Source organism: Accipiter gentilis, chromosome 4, assembly GCF_929443795.1.
Source record: "Accipiter gentilis chromosome 4, bAccGen1.1, whole genome shotgun sequence".
NCBI classification, from domain to species: domain Eukaryota; kingdom Metazoa; phylum Chordata; class Aves; order Accipitriformes; family Accipitridae; genus Astur; species Astur gentilis.
This window is the reverse complement of record NC_064883.1, coordinates 21,765,987-21,779,470: the sequence shown is the minus strand read 5'-3', so window position 1 is coordinate 21,779,470 and position 13,484 is coordinate 21,765,987. Positions and strand designations below refer to the sequence as shown.

General features: G+C 39.6%; 1 protein-coding gene across 2 annotated transcripts in view; it reads right to left on the bottom strand.

Moving 5' to 3' along the window:
- The window catches only part of CDK6 (cyclin dependent kinase 6), a 140,253-nt gene that overhangs the window by 29,897 nt on the left and 96,872 nt on the right, over positions 1-13,484 (bottom strand). The window lies entirely within an intron of this gene.

The window sequence follows — 13,484 nt, the reverse complement described above, 5'->3', positions numbered from 1 at the left end:
ATTTCCATATTTGAAGGGAAAAACAGAATTCAAAATGTTATACACAATCTAGAACATAAGATGCTCAACACGGAATAAAATCCAAGAAAAAGGGATTATTTGGATTATTTTTTTTTTTCCTCTGGGAAAACATTACAAGCTAAGAGAGAGAATCCTTGGATTTTCTCTCTAACTGGGCTTAGGCTGCTCCTATATGGTACTGAGTACATGTTTTGATCTATGATCACTTTTGTTGCCCCCATATTAGGTGTTAATGGCACCTGTTGCACTAAGCCTTTCTAAATTTTCAGATAAACCTGAAACATAAGAAGAACTGCTGCCCCCCTGCAACTAATATGTCTCATCACCTTCAGCTGTAATAAAACACTCTTGGTCAGGAAAAAAATATCTCTGAAAGGGGATTACAACCCTTCAGACAAGAAAGGCAAGGAAAACATTTCAGTACTAAACAATAAACTGTTATGTGAGCAGAGGTGAAATTTCAACTTCAAACTTCTTCTCCAGCTGCTGAGTCTGAGTGTCAAAAGACATGAAAGTGTATTAGAAGGATGGTGTGAAGAAAATACTTTAATTTTTAGCAGCTGTACTGGCTTACAGTGAATTAATAAACACCTGCAGAAAAACTTGAGATAAGCATTTAAGGTAGAAGGTATGTATAGCAACCATGCAAGGAAAACTGATACAGTTTTCAAAGGACAGTTAAACTAAATACAACTTTGCCCTAAGCAATACTTTGTCCCATGGAATACACTCTGTTACTCAGGCTGGAGAAGCTGTAAGATTTACATTCACTGGCCCATGACAGTGCATAGTGATCTGAGTTCACCCATTGAGAGCTCTCCGGTTACTTATCCTGTTCAGCTATTAGTGATTTCACATGAAATCTTTTTTTCCCACTTGAATCTTTTTGGGGGCAACTTTTAGAATCATAGAATCATTTAGGTTTGGAAAAGATCTTCAAGATCATCAAGTCCAACTATCATCCATGCCCACTAAGCCATGTTATGGAGTACCTCGTCTACATGCTTTTTGAATACCTCCAGGGATGGTGACTCAACCACTTCCCTGGGCAGCCTATTCCAATGTCTGACAACCCTCTCAGTAAAGAAAATTTTTTATGCTGTTATCTCTGCTTTACCATTACTGAGCCATAGCCCTGCTTCTGTGTTGTCCGTGGCACAACTCTATTGGCTTTTGACATTATTTTAATGGAAATAACATACAACTCTGTCTTTACAGAATGAATATTTCCTCAGTCTCTGACGTACTGAGCACCCGTAGCTCCTTGAGCCACCCCACATCTTGAACTTTTCAGTCCCCACATCACCAGGTTGTTCATCACCTTCGTGTCCCAAGTTCCCCAAGATCCAGATGGAGTTGGCTGTCATTTCTGAAAAAAAATCTGATTTGCTAAGAATTAAAAAATACAGAATCCTCTTCTGGAGTAAGTGAATAACTGACTAAAAGCTTCCTTCCATGGGAAGCAATGCCTTGCTTTTCATACAGTTGTGGCTGGAGTGTCTGCCAAATATAGAGTTTTCCAAAAAGTCTGAGCCCTCTTTAAATTCTGCTCTCACTTTCCAGCAAAGTGCCCTCACCATCAAACTCTTAAAAGATCTACATAAGCAACACCTACTTCTCCTTTTGCAATTACCTTCCAGAAAAGGAAAACTGATTCCAAGGCAGGAGAGAAGCAAGCAAGCCTGTTTCTGTGCCTCACAGGGTAGGACACTCAGCTAGGATACAGTTCTGACTTTGTACATACACTCTTTCATTGCTAATGGTCTGACTAGATCTAGTTGTAACTGAGTATCTTCATTCTTACAGCAGCAGAGCATGATTCATCACTGCCAAACAGACTTAATTTAACAGCTATGGATATGAACATTACTGAAAAATCTCTTGCTACATATACTTCTTTAGATGTTGAAGGCTTGCACTCCAATCATTTGGATTTTAAGAGCACTTAAAAATCATTCTGTTGTATAGAACAGTGTGTATACTGTACTGGCATAATAATAAAACCTGTTTCATGGACATAATCTAATAAAAAATTATCTGATAATTCACTATAGTTGGTCAAATTCTGGATGATATAGCTGATTGAGTCATTTATCTTCAGGTAACTGATTCAGACTTGGTCAAAATCAATAGAAACTGAATCTTCATGCCAATTTATTCCAGCTCAGTAAATAAATGAGTGGAAATGAAGTAACCCCTTGGATGAAATTCTTAATTGACAAATGTCTATATACCAAAAGCACTTATTACTGACAAACCTGGATACATTAGGAGAGAAGCTATGAATATGGAGAACATTTAAGTAAAAGAACAAATACTGCATCAGAGATTGTCTTAGAGTTGCTTCTGGACGGTATGCATTCAGTGCATCTATAAAAGGAAAGCAGAGCACATTATGCATGAGTTTCTGGAAGAAGTCATATGGTTTGACCATGCATAGCCAGACTGCCGTTTCCTCAAAGACTACAAAATGAAGCATGCTGCCAGCATAAGAGGGCAGCCAGGCATGTCACATGCTGACATCAAGAGCTCTTGACTTGTCAAATCCTGGCTCTGTCTCTAGCAAAGTCAGTGTACCATGGTGGCTGTGTCTCACACAGACTCATTTGTATAGGGCCAGCGTGTCGGCAGGTCAAGCAAAGCATGCAAGTGAACGCGACGGCAGTGCCACAGGCATTGTGCAAACAAAAATTAGAAGCAAGGCAACACGCGTATTCATATCACAAGGCGAACCGTGGCTTCAAAGGAAGAAGGGACAGGAACTCCTGTGAGCTGTATCCTGCCATGCCCCTTCTCTATTTTTTAGTACACAGCCAACAGCAAGACCCTGAGGACTGATGGCAAAGGCGGCTCCAGCTACATGAGGGTACCACGTGTGCGGCTCTGTGGCAGTCAGCATGCACATGCAGGACAGGCTGGGGCCACCTCCCTTCCTCCCCAAACTAGGACTCTGTCTAGGTCTTTGACATCTGCAACTGCAGCCAAAGCACAGACTCCCAGACCAGCTGGCAAGTTCTCCGCAGTGGTCTGAACCCTTCAGCGTAGGTAAGCTTTTCCACAAAGGCAGAGGGGAGATGCTTCTGGGCACAGCAGTTCCCTTGGAGAAATGGTTTTCCAGAAATCTAAATATCAAACTTCCTTTTGCTTTCTCTTTGACATTTTGAGCTCTCCTCTCACAGCCAATTATATACTTGGTACAAAATAGTACAATGTTTCAGATTGCTGTTGTTTTGCTCTGCTGTCCTTAGCCTTTTTTAAACTCCTGCTGTTGTCTGTTCCTTTAGGTGCACTTTCCACTTCTCTCATGCAGATTCATCATTTTCTTTAGGTGTAAAGAACATGTAATAGCTTTGGTGAGCACATACATATAGAGAAGTGCTAGCGCAAAGCTGTTGAAAAGAAAACACAAATGTGGGACAGATTTGTCCTATATACTTCTGAACTATTACATACTGTTTTTACAACTGACCAATGGTAGCTAATTATTAGATTTCTTTTCCGGACAATCAAATACAGGAAACAGTAAAGCTGCCCAGATCAAAATTTCTGACTAGACAATTTGGAAAACCCCCCACACTTGGGAGCTCAGCAACATGAGCCACAGTTAAAATCTAGTCTTTCTCCCACCTCTCCAAGTGCACCAGTGTCCAGGAAAGGATCCCGTACACCCACTTGGAGTTTAAATACCTTTTTGTAGCCATTTTCTTACGAAAGAGAAAAGTAAATAAAAACAATGTTTGGTTCTATTACGAGTCAAACAAAAGTACACAGAGCTTCCCGCAGCCAAACTCTAGGCAAAAAGCAAAGCCTTTCTCAGCCAAGTTCCTGAAGAGGGAAGCTGTGTGAAAGAGCCAGGAGACCCTTTCAAAAGGAAAGTCTTTGGGCAGTGTACAGCTGGCTATCCCTCTCTGGGCTGGAGAGGAAGGGGCACGGGTAACATTGCTCTGCTTCTCTCCTCCGGCTGGTGGAGTGACCGCTGGAAGCCATCTGCAGCTGGGGATACCATCAAAGCAGCCCTCAGGCTTCTCTGGCTTATCCCAGGAATGAACTTGCCTTTGAGACGCTCCAGAAGACACAAAGGTGGTGCACCTTCACAACGACTGGCTGGCAGCTGTGCCGAGCACAGCTCAGCACAAGGGGCCCAGGCATTTCTGTTGCCAGCTGCATTTCCAAATGTCCATTACAGATCCTACAATGTTAATATCAAGGACTTACAAATATCTACATTATGACTGACATGTTGTGGTCTTTCTCCTAGCCACAAGGTCTTTTCCTCTGACCTCTGGCTAGGCTAATCCAGATTGTCACAGACGGGAATATCACCCCTCTAAGGAATGTATATTTTTTAAGGATGACATGTTCAGGGGGATTTCAGATGAGTGCTGTGCCACCTGCATGTGAGGAAGCTGGGGGAAGCTTTCCAGGAGGGGAGCTCTCTCATGAGCTCCTGCTGGGCTTGAGCTGTGTGCAGCTGCCGGCTGCCAGCCCAGAGCCACCCGGCCCCAGTCCCTTGGCCACTGCCTGGCCTGACATGACCCCATACCTGAACTTAATAGTCAAATTAAACTTGGTCAGCTAACACCGTTTCTGTGGGTCTTCTTACCCCTGCCTCAAGGTTCCCTTCTGTTTTTTTGTCATGGGTAGTGACAGTTTTTGGTTTCTATGGTTTATCAACGGTTTCCCTTACCAACAGATCTATTCCTCTGAAAGCCTGGCACAGCTGGAAGCTAGAAGGAAAACCACAAGTGAATGGCCTGGCACTCACTTACCACTCATCTCCAACCACAGACCGATACAGTTACTGGATTTGACTAACGGCTATCAATCAGCCCAACTGTAGACACTTTAGAAAGATATCAGCTAGAAAAGGCTTGAGGGAAAATGTGAGCCAAAACCCAAGGTATTTTACTTTTAATGGGGTGATGCTGTCTTGGAAACTCACATCCATTTTGTACTTGATAATTAGTGGTGTAATTCTGACTGCTTGCCCTTCTCTCCATTAATCTGCATTTGTCCTCTGCGCAAAGCCAATGAGAGTTCTGCCTCGGAGGTCAGATTAAACGGAAAACAATCCTGCTTATCCGAAAACTGGAATAACATGAACAAGTGCAGTCTTCTGCCTGCCTTTGTTAGTTAAGTTTGAAGCAAAATGTCATTGTTGTTCCATCAGATCACTAAGGTCACTAAGCTAAATTGTGGCTTGGGTCCATTCAACTTAAAAAATACTTGAAAAAAAATCTTTGTAATAGGCTGTCCACTTATCTGGGGAGGAAGAAAAAATCCTATTTTATTAGGTCTGGTTTGGAAAACCCATCAACCTCCCACACACCCATATGCACATGAATGGCAAAAGAATAAAGGAGGAAAAGTGCAAAGCACAGAATTTTGAATGCTGACAAGATCTTTCCAAGCAACGAACCTTCTCCCAGTACAGTTGGTCTGGACTGTGGTGAACTTTTATGGCACTTACAACTTAAATCATTCTTGTAACAAAACAAGATAATTTCCAAAAATGGCAAAAACAAACTCAGGCCAGAACTGTACAGTACCTTGGTTCAAAGGTTGCAAATCAAGCTGTGTAGCTTTTACAGTTCTAAGCTGCAATATCCACCTTTGCTTGTTAAAACAAAGACAAAACAGAAAAGGAAAAAAAAGTTGTTGTTTTAATTTTCCTGCTACCAAAATATAACTGTGAGCAGAGACAAACGAATGATTACACTTTCAAGCTCTTGGTCCACTACATATGTTGGTTTAAGGTTCACTGGAAAACACCAGATAATATGATTGCAAAGTCTGTGTTTAAAATTGCTGCATGATAAAGAGAACAGTTCTCTCTTAAACCACATTTAAGATGTTTGCCAGTTTATACAGAAAACACAACTTATAAGCAGCATTCATGGCTGTTGCTTTTTGCCTAGACATCTGTACTGTCTTGGTTTTATTATACCTTCCCTCCCAATATCTACTTATACATCCTTTTTTTTTTTTTTTTTTTTTCCTTCCCCTGTCACAGATTCCTCTCCTGCTCCCTCTATTTCTCTCTTCTTTCCAACATAAAGAAGATTTGAAAATATATTACAGCTCTCTTTTCTCTCTGTTTTTGAAAGGCATTTCAGAAATGTGTTGAAAATAAGAGAACAGAGCACAAAAAGGGAAGGTTAAGCTAACAGCTGAAAAAAGGTAGAAACTTTACTGTATGGAGAAATACAGGATCTAGTAGGCAAAGCAAAATATTCTTACTGCTGCATAGCTACAGTGCCCACTTAAAACAGTGAGGACTGAATGATCAGGTATGCTGAAGCACGGGAAAATAACTGACAAAGAATTAAAATGCATCTGAAATGAGACAAGGCCGTGTCATAGAAGTATGCCTCACAATTCCTTACATGGCAGTATTCATATTTTAGAGTCTCTTTATTATCATTAGCGTCTCTTTTCAGACTCTGCTCATAGTACTATTTTTGTATGTGCAGAACGGTAAAACCGAACTGAAGTCTTCACTACTATTAGTCAGAGTTGCCTTTCTTTCTCTTGTGTTCAGCATGACCAGGATATCATCTGCAATATCCATACAGGTAGCAAGAAGTTAAAAACCCAGGTTAGTCACAATTCACAACAGTGTGCAAAACAGCTCTTAATAAAGACCATTTTAAAAAGGCAAGGAATATAATCCTTCCCTACAGAAACCCTGGTGATTTTTCCATGATTTCCTACCCTACATAAATCATGCTAAGTTTATCCACTGATTTCAGTTTGAGACAGAGTTTCTTTTATGGCATGTTGTATGAATATGTGGTCTCTCTTCTGGTCCTGTCCAAACAAAAGTATCTTCAGTCGCATCTTTGCCTGCACTGAAGCACTTGGGCTATGGCAAGAATATGTACTGTACTTAGAAAAACAAGCTCCTTATTAAGTTGCATAGTATTTTGCTCCTAATGTTCCAGTATATGATACTTTACTGTTGATTACAAGCTTTCAACAAATGTTTCTGCTCCCTCAGTGCTTTGGATAATTTAATAACATTAATGGAAAACATTTTTAAGTGATGACCTACTGTTAACTTAATTTGAAGTGAGGGTCACTTAGTACATATAAATCCTCCTGCCAGGTATGCATTTGCAAAGTTACAGATTCATTTTCTGTTCCTCAAGACCATTCAACAGCAAAGTAACTCATCACAAGGAATGACTGACCCAGGATATGTCTTGAGTAAAGGACACAGTACTTCAAATTTCCAAGCAATTCTCTGCAATAGCAGAATTTCTGTGAATCACTTTCTCCAAAGCCCACTGTCCTCTCTACTTCATTCTCCAGATGAAGAACATGCTTAGGCAGTTGAGAACCTGTGGTTCTGCTGTTAAACATACGTTGCCAGATGTACACCTAATTTTTTCAAAGTGCAAGCTTAAAAGACTACACCTGTGAGAGAGTAGCACCTATAGGAACAGCTAATGCAGACCAAATGGGTGCATGATGAAACTGATCCTAGTTAGAAGAACAGACTCAGTGATGAACTGGACTGGAGATCTCTTCCGCCATAAAAGCTGCCTGTCTCATTCAAAGCACCACAGAACCTGCAGGCTCTGTTATGAGTTATCACTTTGTTGCCTACTGGTAACAAATGGGAGCGTGTACCTCCTTCTCTGCGTAAGGACATGCATACAGTAGCTCACATACTCATGGACTGTTTTCCTTTGAAGCTACCTTTTTATTTGTGTGTTTGTGATATTTTAGCAGACAGATAACAACAATCATACTAGCAGAGTGGCTTAAATTCTTACAAATTTAGCTTGAACACCCTCTTTTGCTTGGGCTACATAGTCTCATGAAGACCAGAAGAGAGACACTGTGAATTCCAGCCTCAGCTCTTCAAGTGACAGTTCTTCATATCTCCCATATACACTGCGAGCCTTATTTTGAATGAAAGTCTCACAGTCCTGGGAGTTACCTGTCAGGGTTTATTTCACAGATAAGACAACTGAAAGCTTGTTCAGGATCACTGAAAGAAGAGCAAGGAATGGAAGCTGGGACAACGCTATGCAATATATTCTCCTCCTTGCCAGTTTGCAACACCGTCTTTTACAGAGATCACTCCAACTAAGTTCTGTACTATGCACATTAACAGAGATTAGCTCTGCCACTCTTTGTGCCACTCTGTCACACTGAATTGTTTCTAGAGGTTACAATCCCCTCTGAAGTCAGGGTTAATTTCAGCAATGATTTCAGTGAAGCCAACACTTTACTACAGGATCCAGCTAAAAAGAGTTATTCTTTTCACTCAGTGATAGAAGTTCCATCTTCAGGTTTTGGAGACAGCTTAAAAACAGCTGTTCCTGTTACGCTTGGCTATTTTCTTCTGCAACCACTTGACCATACTTATCCCACAAGGCATTAATTGAAATTTAAGCCGCAGAGCTGACTGCTCTTCCCTTGCTCACAAGTAGAAGTGGAATCCAGAGGCAGGTGGGTGCCTCGTCTCCTTCCACAGACTTATCCTACCACCTGGTTCTTCAGTCAACACAGAAAAAGTACATGCAATGGATCTGATGGTTGCATTTCAAACTCTACTAATAACCTATGGCTTGTTTGGAAAGGGGAATAAAGATATACTATAATTTACTGTGTAAGATGCTTTACAATTACTGTATACTGTAAGACATCGTATCTAAGAATGAATGTGCATATTGCTAGTTTTTTTAAACCTGTTAAATGTTTTATGATTAAAGGCAGCCTGTAGGTCCCAAACCCAGTGCTCACATCAAAGCCTGATCACCAGACAAGGCTCTAAGCTTTGATTTTATCACATCTGTATACATCACCTAGAGCAAAAAAATCTTGGGCTCATGGCTTTTCTACACACAATGATGTAACTCCCCTAATAGAACAAATTTATACCATTGGAAGTTAACTTATATGCCTATATTGTTTGTGCCCACCAGGGAACTTGTCCCATCATAGGTATTTTAGTAGAATCCCACCCATGTCTCTGCTGCTGCTACAATTTTCAAGCATGGTTGGTAATGCAATAACTGTATCACATCTATTAGGACCTGTCAGAGGAAGCTGAAAAATGAGACAACTGTTAAAACCATGATTTAATATTTAAAAATGAATAAATAATAACCTCATGCTATTTGTGCCGATCTTGTGGCTTATGAAATTCTGGGACTGATGATCTTAGCAACAGCAGGCTGATTAAAACACGATGGAGCTGGTGCATGAACATTCTCAGTAAGAAGCCCATGTGCATGGAATTAATTTCCCTCTTGGCTGGATGAAGCTTGGGGCACTGAGATAATACTGTTTTACTTTTGGTTTGGGGAGGTGGAAATGGTTTTTGGGAGAGGACCGTCTTTCAAGTTTTGGGGTTGAATTGGCACCTGTAATGTTTGTGAAGATTGCACATGCAGTCACAACACTGGCCACTCTCAAATGTATGACTTCCTCAGCTGTACTGGGCTGTAAAGATAAGGTAGGCTACAAAAACTGATGGTCTCTTCTGATGATTTTTAGCTCTATATTTACCACAAAGGAAGACAAGCTCCATTGCTTCTGCAGTATTATAGTTAAACTTGCCTAGCTGGAATTATTATATAGATATCTACTAACACCTTAGTCGGTGAAGGACTGCAATCATACAGGATTGTGGTTTTGAAGACTGGGCATATATAGATGCACTAAGAACTATGCATTGAAACATTTTGACATTTTTTTCTCAAGACTGCCTACTCAGAAGAAAGTCCAAGACTGGTGATCCCTGCTTTCTTTTATAGATCATTTCACCCAGATTCAGATTCCAGTCTTCTGCCCCTCTCACAATCATTCACCTTGATTAAGTATTACAAGCAAGAAGAGAGACAGTCCCTTCTTCCCTAAAACACTGGTCATGGCTTCCTGCTTTGGAGCTGCCAGCAGTCCTTGGGCCAGCTGGAAGAGTTTCATGTATCCAGACAGAAGTGGATGCTACTCCCATATTTGCCTTTCTCTATAATGAGTTGTTCACTATGTAGGAGGTACAAGGCCCTTTCCTTCTGGCCAGGAAAATGGTCAGCCTCAAGAGTGAAACCTTTTTGCAAGTAATCGTTATTTTTACCTAAATATATATAAAAAAAATTCTAATCTTCTTGCTGTATCAAAGGATGCCCCCATGCCATTGGACCCCCATCAGTCCTGCCAGCTGTATCTCTGAAGGATTCTGTCATATGATAACAAGCCATAGCATACTTTACAATTTTCCTTACTGGTTATTATTATCAATGCACCATAGCTTTTAAATCACAAAAAAACCAGTCACTGTGACAAATATGTTTACACTTAAGTTATATAAGGACAGTCCATCGAAACGTGTTTAGAAGTCACTGCAACCTACTTAATTAGACAGGAAATTTAAAAACTGAAACTACCACATAAGGAAATTTTCAAGTAATGCTTCATTTGGGGGTGCTCTCATCAGCAGTGCACATGGACAGAAAAAGATGCACAAAGCAGAATAGTTTCTGCATACATAATATGTATACCTGACTACTGAGCAATTTATTGCTGATCTGTGAGTGGAGCAGCATCCTTGGGAATCTGTGTGAGGGTTTTCAGGATACAACCTTTGTGCATTCACGTATGCAGAAGCCTACAAATCTGCACCATAATTAAAATGTCCATGTTTTAAATATAGCTATGACTTTATACAAACCTCAGATTGCAGGAGGACCAGAGTCCTCAGCTGAGAAGTGACATTTGTTTAGCTGAATCAGCCAATATGAGAGAGATGTTCAAATTTACTCTAGGTGTATCTAGACAGAGATATATATATTTTTTTTGTGCCTATGATTCCTTTATACACTTTTGTGTATTTCAAAACTATTTCTTAAACAAATACTTTGTTTGCATTTGTTTTAAACTGTTTTGGATTAAGGGTGATATAAATTAAATTAGTTGCCTTCCATTTAGACATAGCAAGCTGTAACATAGGGACTGGACCATTCATATAGAGCTCACCTCTCTCCTATATTTGTCCAAACCTACAGCAATCTGACTGTGTTTGTAACAGCCTACAAAGCTATATCCTAGCAAACTCAAAATGTCAAATGTCTTCTTGGCATAAACAGCATTCTGATATGTTTTGTGATTCTGTGTAGTGTTTTATCTTGAAACCTGTTCCAGTGAAGTCTCCATGATGTAAAAAAGCTCAGAGGAGTCTCAATACATTTCTTAAAACTGATAGAGCTTTAAAATCTTTCAAAGAGAAAGCAAAAAAAGTAGGGAAAGAAGGCAACAAATGTGTACCCAGTAAGACACTAAAAAGAAAAGGTTGTCTTAATGTCAAACCAACATCTACTTCTAAGCTTTAGATGCATTCTTGTAGTCTTATCCTATCAGCACCAGTGGAAATGCAGATTGGTGATTACCCAAGGGCACTACCATTTTCCAGCAGAAATAGCTGTTACATTTATTCAATCTTTTGGAAATAATCCATGGAGTTTGCAAAATTTTATGGTTTATTGCTATCAAGGTCACAGTAACATGGGTTTTCTTTTGCAATCCATCAGGAGAATCAGAAAGACAACATATATCATACAGAGAGTATTGCAACATTAACCCAATACAACAATCCATGGAGATAGCATTCAGTGCTGTTCATTGTATCTTTATGGCAATGAGCCTTGAGATTAGTCTTCTGAATCATGCTTGTATACTGAAGTATGCGAAAGTCATATTGTTTCCAATGCAACAACATAGTACATACAGACTTGGCAGATTCCTGACCTCTACAGTTTTTGACAGTTTCCCAAATTTAGGACTGAGAATGTCAGACTGACCTTGCATTTGGCAAGAATAATAGAAGTCCTGGTTTTATCAAACTCTGCTTCAAGTCAGATCTTATTCTCGTTAAAAAAACCCAACACAAAACAACTCTGATTTTGTAATATTAATGTAATATTTGTATTTATAAACAAGTAGAAAATTAAACTGTCCCTAACTCAATGTACTGTGTTGGATTTGGAGAGTCAGTGAGGCTCATACATCATAAAAAGAAAAATAAAATTAAGTTGGTGGTGCTTGCATATGGCAATATTTCTTATCTGTCAGAAGACTGCAAATTAAATGAGGAAAAAAAAATGAGAGTTTTGAGCATGTAACAAAGTTCTGCATTCAGTTGTTTGTCCTCTATCACTCTTATTGCAGATGAAGTTGTTGACTCTGCTATTTAAATCAGAAAAAATATCAATGGCCTAATGCTATTGTGAACCTGGCAGTAAATGGGATAAGACTAAATCTTCAAAACTTTGCCATGAAGGGTTTAATTGATACTCCTAAAATCCACATTCTTTTTTTTTTTCTCATTTTCTGACCTCATTTCTGAGTCAGAGACAGAGAGGGTGGAGTATAATAATTCTACCCAGGCCATTTGACCAGGCAAGAAGCCCAAGAAAAATGATTTTTCCATATACTAACATTAATAAGTAGTAGAATCCCAAAGTTATTTTGCAAGACTTCAACTAGTATTTTGAACTTCACATTGTATAAATTAAATAGTTGTTTCTCAAGGCCCTTGCAGCATGGCTTCTTCTTGTAAATTATACTGATTTTGCTTTTTAGGCTGCCCAGTGTGTCATTTTCTTTCATGTTTTCTTTATGTATATTCTTTGATTTCACAGTGGATGTTACAAAATGCTATACAGTTTCTACATGGAGATCACCCAGGTGATGACAATATTCACTTTTTTTGCAGTAAGCTCAACCAAAATGCATGTGATTGGGTTAATATTGAGACAGTTTTACCTTGCTAAGGTTCTTGGGGCTGTGTACCTCTCCGCACCCTGTATGGTACAACCTCCATATTAGTGTCCTTCCATGGGGAAAGATCAGTACACAAGTGTTCCTCTCGCATTCACAACTCATCTGCATCCAGCTGTAATATTTTGTAACAAGGTAGTTCTGATAGCCAATTTAAGTGAACCAGCCAAAAAAAAAAAAAAAAAAAAAAAAAAAAAGTCTTTTACCTTTTTTAGGACTACATTTAACATCTCTGTTACCCTACACTCAGGCTAAATAGTTTATCCTTAAAAAAATCCTACCTCTGTTTCCTACCTCTAGAAATCAACTTTACAGTGACTTCTGAGATCTCAAATGTGCCAAGAGGGGACTACAAGCTAACACCTGATGCTCCAATGCATGAACTCCAGAGCAAGAAGACTCTGCTGACCACCATGCCCTGCCTTCCTCAGGGTAAATCCTTTCCAGAATCCAGCTTTACTCAAACTGATCAACAGCCTCTCTAGCCCACTTTTATCTGCATTTGGATTCAGGTGTAACAGGAATACAACAATGCTCATACAGGCTTTACCAAGAGCTGAGGCAGACTCCCATCAAAAAAAGAAAGACTCCAAGATGGCAGCAAGTATGAATTCACAATGGGTATTTACATTTTGAGCTGCAAATAAAACATCCTGTCAGGCCTTTCCAAT